This window comes from Varroa jacobsoni, unplaced genomic scaffold (assembly GCF_002532875.2).
Source record: "Varroa jacobsoni isolate VJ856 unplaced genomic scaffold, vjacob_1.0 scaffold_172, whole genome shotgun sequence".
NCBI classification, from domain to species: Eukaryota; Metazoa; Arthropoda; class Arachnida; order Mesostigmata; family Varroidae; genus Varroa; species Varroa jacobsoni.
The window spans coordinates 20,259-26,421 of NW_019213074.1; the positions used below are offsets into that span (position 1 = coordinate 20,259).

Genomic DNA, 6,163 nt, shown 5'->3' on the forward strand with positions numbered 1-6,163 from the left:
CGCGCAAGATTTCTCAGGTGTTGCCAATTATTAGCTTATAGCTACTTCACTTTAGAGCCTTGCACGGTACCTAATTTGCAGCTAGAGCGGTTTCATTTTGAAATCGCACCGTTATGAATTAAGCTCTGAAAATTAAACTTTCTCTCTCAGGCCACTGCCAGCTGAATGTTCTACAACAAGGCTTGCCATCACTGCCTTGGCAATGCTTTATGAATCTATTCGAAAAGTATGATTAAATACAAGCGTTCTAAAGTAAAAAGAAAATGTTGTTTTATACCTTGTTTTTTTGTTACTGAAATTTTTGCTAAGGATCAAAGTGTATTAACTTCCAGATTCGAATTTCTGTATCTCTCTGTTGGTAAGCAAACATATTACCATTACACACCACTGCGCGTGGAAATCGGAAACCAGGGAACGGCAGAGACGGGAGGAAATCTGTCCATATTATTCTTTTTATTTTTCTGTTTTGCGTCTTCTGCCTCCAGATGCGTTTTTCTTCAGGCTTCCTTCTTCGTTTTTAAGTTCTTTTATGAGCGCCATTGCCTCGAGAAAGGTTGCTCCTTTACGCGACTCCCCCTGTAGATTCAAGCATATGATTCAACGTCCTTAACCACGGTCCAGGATGTACCTCACAATGCTCCTCCCTACCAAATGTACCCCATTTGTTTCGTTCGACGCGCGAAGCATGCACACGTCATACTGCGCTTCCTATATTTTTACCGTGAGGGCCTAATACTGATCCTACCTAACCAATCAAAGCATACGTGCACATGTGGAGATGTATCTGGGAACGCTGGCATTACCTTTGGTATCGTTTTTTATAGACCCGACAAAAGTAATCTTAAGCCAAATAACGATGACAGCAAATTCGTTATCCACATGTATCGCGTTCACTAACTGTCCTCTAAGGAAATAAGTCACTTGTTGAATATTACCTATATACGTATATATACGAACAAATAACAGTGTTCCTAATATTATTATTAATAATAAACCTGTTTACTATGCTCCAGCTTTAAGAAGTTGTCAACGATGGTTACGACTTTATGCCTGCTATTACCACTGGGCACTCCATCAGACAGACGGCCGGGCGGTTCTCGGTACGAAGCGAAAGAAACCCAAAGGTCAACCTCTGTATTTTTATATCCTCTATAAATTTGTGAATACGTTGAATCGAGGATTGATTTGTTTTCATGCTGAGCGTTGCCGGTGTACGCGTAGCACGCAGTATTGAATGAATAGCCCTTGAGAACCAGCTTAAACAGCATTAGCAGACACCCGATGTGCCGCACCAAGAATACTAAATTGTCTTGTCTAAATTGTCTCTAAATACTTGTAATAGGTATTGTCGGTCTAGAATTCGCTAAGTTAAAAGTTTGACCTCATTTTCTGTTAGTCCTGGCAGTCCTGTTAGCTCAAATGAAACGAGCTTTATGAAATGACGCTAAACACTTAGATCTGTGACCGGTAGAATGTTTATTAAAACGCATTTCGTTCGCAAAACGCCGCTAGTTTCTGCATTGCGGTAGTAAACTAGAGCTTGAACACAATGGTTTTACTTACAACAAACGTGAAACACAGTACTCGGTACTGTGAATGATCTGTTTGATCACTTGACGTCACGCTAAATGGAGCTTTTTATAAGCCTGCAAAAAGAATCTAATTGACGTTTTCACTATCGCACACGTCAGCTTGGCCCAAAAGTACTCATCGATTGAGCCTACTTCGAAGCTTTTTAGCAATACAATCCAAAATATATTCTAACCGAAACTACTTCCAATATAGATCTGGATACATTGCAGGCTACATCACTAGCATATGACTTGACGACGAAACAATATCGGTTATTACGTTTTTTAAAAACTATTTTTTGATAGTGAAAGTTTTAATAAATTGTCTTTGTTTTATGTTGTAGGTTATGGGCGTATACCGTTACACGCCTTGCATATAGAAACGACTTCCTGGATAATTGCTATATGACTCTAAATCAGATGATTTTAGATTGCATTGGGAGGAGTGATATTCCGTGCTAATTATATCTACGCCTAACAACGTAGTTTCTTTAACATCAAACGATCTATTTGCTCTACTCCTGCACTTGTACGAGCTGAAAATAGTGAGGGTCTCATGATGCGGACGAATGAAGGCAGGCATTCACAGAATACTTTTTTTTTTTTTTTTTTCTCTGAAATGCTACTACCTTTTCTTCGGTGAAAAAATAATCAAGTGAAAATTGTAATTGTAACTCGGTTGCTATTGTTCGATGTTCTAGCCCCCTAGTAATAATGACGATTAGGTACTTGCTGTCGTAGCTTCACATATCACCAAAACGCAAACAGGGTAAAAAATCATACACACTAACAATTCACAAAAGGTCGTAAGGTTGCTTGGCCTAATAAGTTATAGCTACAGGGAGGGCAGCGCGAAGCGTCACCATTTGTTTCCAAGGCAACCGCGATCGCCACTGTCGCCTTAGTAGGCACTAAAATTAGGCTATTTCCGGACAAATACGAGACGTTTAAAAGCGTAGCGAATTATTTATTACCGATTTCGTTTTAATTTATACTAAATGTACCTCTCTATCGTAAAGCGCCGATCCAAATGTCACGCCTTACTCCCAAGCGCCGACGCACTCTAATTAGGTCAACGTTATACCAGTAATGCCGTACACCTAATTAAATGATACGATACCTACGAACTAGGCATAGGTAAATCGTTACAGAAAGTGCTAACCTACTGCCTGTATTTTAATAATAATAATATGAAACAATTTTGCGACGCGACGATTATGTAGAGCTAGCGCGCGCTGGCTTGGCAACTAAAAAAAAAAAGTACTTGCTCCGTAAACAACGTAATGGCCTAGGTCGGCATCTAAAATATGTTTTTGTTCGCTCCAATTTTTTCTTTATGTAATCAAAAAGTGGCTTTGCGAGTCAGATCGTACGACACCGCTCTTTTTCGACATTGAACAAACAGAGCTAGTACGTGTCTTAACTGTTCACAGCATGCGAAGAAAAAAACGTACCGACAAATCTTCTGCAAATTCACTGGATCAAACGGTCCAAACGCGCCTGGAGTCGCTGTACTCTCGAGATGCCAGCTGTCGGTAGCTAATTTAAGATTAAGCGTTCGTGTAAATTGGTACGGTAGCCTCATCGATGTCTCTCAAGCGGTCTCTAAGGTGAAGCTTTCGTGCGTTCTCTATATAGAATTTAATGTTTGGACCGAGCTGCCAAACCCAACCCAGATAGCCTTTGTAATGTCACTAGAAAGAATAAACATCTATCGAATCATAATTCTTGCTAGACCTGAATAGCTACCACTATTGACGCTACTTGTCGTAGAATAGACGAAGTCAACATCGTTAAAAACGTCGAAGCAATATATCGTCTATATGGTGTAGCAGCCCATAAAGATCAGACCCACATCACGCGAAATAAATATCTGACAACAATTTATCAGATTGTTCCCGAACGTCAACGATGTAAATTAGAAGTAGATTCGGTAACTAATTAATCGGGCATCTTTGAGTCTAGTCGACAGCTACCGCTAAAGCCAATTGCTAAGAACTTTGTGGGTTTCTTTCTAGTGAAAGGAAGATCACTTTCCCTTTCGTTCTCTTCACTGTGTTCTCGCTTAAAGTTCTTTAAGCTGCCCTTGGTGAATATTAGAGATACGGATTTCCTCGACTGTCCTTTGAAATTTTAAAAAAAACTAACTTTACTTAGCATATCTTACGACCGTTATGTAATCTAGAGAAGGAGCCCTAAGTTAAACAGATCCTCCTTGACTTCACCAACCACAACCGTTAAACATTATGCATCAATATATATATAATGCTACTTATACGCTGCATCAAAACAGGTGTAAAGCTACTGTGTAAGTCGGAAATCTTATTGACGCAAGGCAACTTTGAATATGCCTGGGCACTTATTCCCCGCAGTGCTTCGAGGCAACGCTCCATTTACGGGACCATTTCATGGGGGGTCAGCAAAGATGTTTTTTTATAGACATTCGCAATGCTTCACCTGTGATCAGTCAAAACCCGTAATAAAGACACGCAACATCTCAGTAAAATCGCTTAAGCCGATAGGGTTCTTGCTTCACAAAGCCTGCAGCAGCAGCATGTATTTGTTGAGTATAATGAAAAACTATAAACCTGCATACAGAGAAATCGAGTACTTAGTTCCATCAGTCTATTTCTGTTTAATATTCTCTAATCTATTAAAAAGGACAAATTATTATTGATATTTATACTGCATTTTGTCTGAAAGTCAAATTCATCCACCTCATAACAATGCAGCTATTTGGAGAAGAAGAGACTTTATTATCAGCTTCGTTCAGTGATTCGAGATATAGCAAGTTAGGATTTCACTATACTGGACATCGTCGGTCTAGAAACGATCTCAAGATAATATATATTCCATTTCATCCAAACATCGGAGATAATCAGGCAAAAACTCGAAACGAATTGGCTTTGCGTGCAATACTCTTTAGTGTAATTAGTGAAAATTGTACAACTACGGGAGTAGCACGCAGACGTCACTTATGACTGCGCAGTATCACTGTATGGCCTGTGTTTTTACAGCATCTAGTGGTCCACCCTTTCAACGGAAGACAACGCGAGCATATCCCATCGATCATAAAGAAGCGAGTAAGGCGATAACGAAACACGTACTTGAGTTTATAATTTATCCAGGTACATGCATATATATAACAATGGCATTGTTTCAACGTTAATTCGAATGGCTAAGTAGCCGTAAAATTGTTTGTACGTAATTTCGTGCGACCAAATCACAGAATATGACAAACACAACTTTACACAGGTGTAAACTGCCAATGTATAGATAATATTTTCAAGCAATAACACGGCATAGCCATGACAGTTAGCTTATGCATTTCTCAACAAAGCACCATTTGTTGACCTGCAGTTTAGGGAAATAAATAAAGTCGGCATCGATGTGGCAGGGTTCCCCAGAAATGTTTGCATGGAACGGTGCTGCCAATTGATTCGAGACGGCAGCGCCACGTTTCTCGTACGCTACGAGACGCGCACGAACTTGTACGAGAAAGGTATGTACATAACTAGTAATGAGAGATGTTTCTTTCCGTACGATTATACAAACTATGTTGCAAGCGGCCTAAACCTGATTGTTTTTCCATGAGCTGTTTTCGTATCTTATAAGACAAGCTTTATAATATAATATAAATAACAAATACATTAATAGCACAGTAGAAAACGTTGTTCTCAACCGCATTTTTATTCACCCGGTGGAATCCAAATTGAACGACAAGTTCTTCTGTTGTCAATATGTTTGTTTATGCGCTATAAGAATCCAATATATGATATCTGCCTTTGATTGTATCTCATGAACCATATGAGTACGTCATTTTAAACTTTGACGATACAAGCGGCTGGCAAATTTTCATTATACCTGATGAGAAAAGAGGAAAGTATTTACTATTATTGCAGACGCAGACGACGTGTTCATTGCTGGGAGGTCTGAGCCATTATAAAACACGGAGAACTTCGATCATGGTACCTATTACATCAAGCTGAATTACGCTGAGGGATTATCATTTTTTTGCCACCGATTCCTTTGCATGGAACTTCGAGATATAACTAAATGTTTGAAAAAGGACTATATAACACGTTTCATATTACTTTACTTTATTGCTAGAGACCTACAACTCGTATCGAAAATGATCCGGATTGTTTATATCACTAGCTACCACACGCCGCCCTGCTTGTCTTAGTAGCTTTCAGAATCTTGTCTTGGGGCAATGCTGCTGCGAGGCAAAGAAAAACAACAGTGACGAGGAGGCAATTGAGAGCAGAAGGGGGCAAGGCACCAAACCGCATACCATTTGATATATTGTTCCCAACGGGATCTTTGCTAATACACGTGCGACTGCGACGCCCCGTTCGGGATCTCCTATTCGTCGCTCGACAGTGCATTAGTGACGCGCTGGCGTGGGTCCATGGTTGCATCGTATTGTAAGGCTACATCGAGTCAACATCCTAGGATCAGCAAATGCCAAGGACAAAAGTGTACCTTACCCAAAAACAGTCTTTATCAGTAAATCATAAAATGAAGAAAAAATGAAATTATATAAGACCGAGAGAGTTTAAGACGTATAGGCGTTACATAGTCTATTATAT

The 6,163-nt window shown here is 39.6% G+C and overlaps 1 long non-coding RNA gene across 8 annotated transcripts in view; it reads right to left on the reverse strand.

Annotated features, from left to right (window-relative positions):
* Positions 1-369: 369 nt before the first annotated feature.
* LOC111271414 (uncharacterized) overlaps positions 370-6,163 on the reverse strand; it is a 10,664-nt gene continuing 4,870 nt past the window's right edge. For 5 of the 8 annotated variants that reach the window (XR_015315299.1, XR_015315295.1, XR_015315296.1 and 2 more), the window contains one exon: positions 5,651-6,022. This is a non-coding gene — a long non-coding RNA (uncharacterized LOC111271414). Of the gene's footprint in view, positions 577-5,225; positions 5,436-5,650; positions 6,057-6,163 lie in introns of those variants that run through there. The other 3 variants (XR_002686858.2, XR_015315293.1, XR_002686860.2) reach the window with 3 other exon arrangements.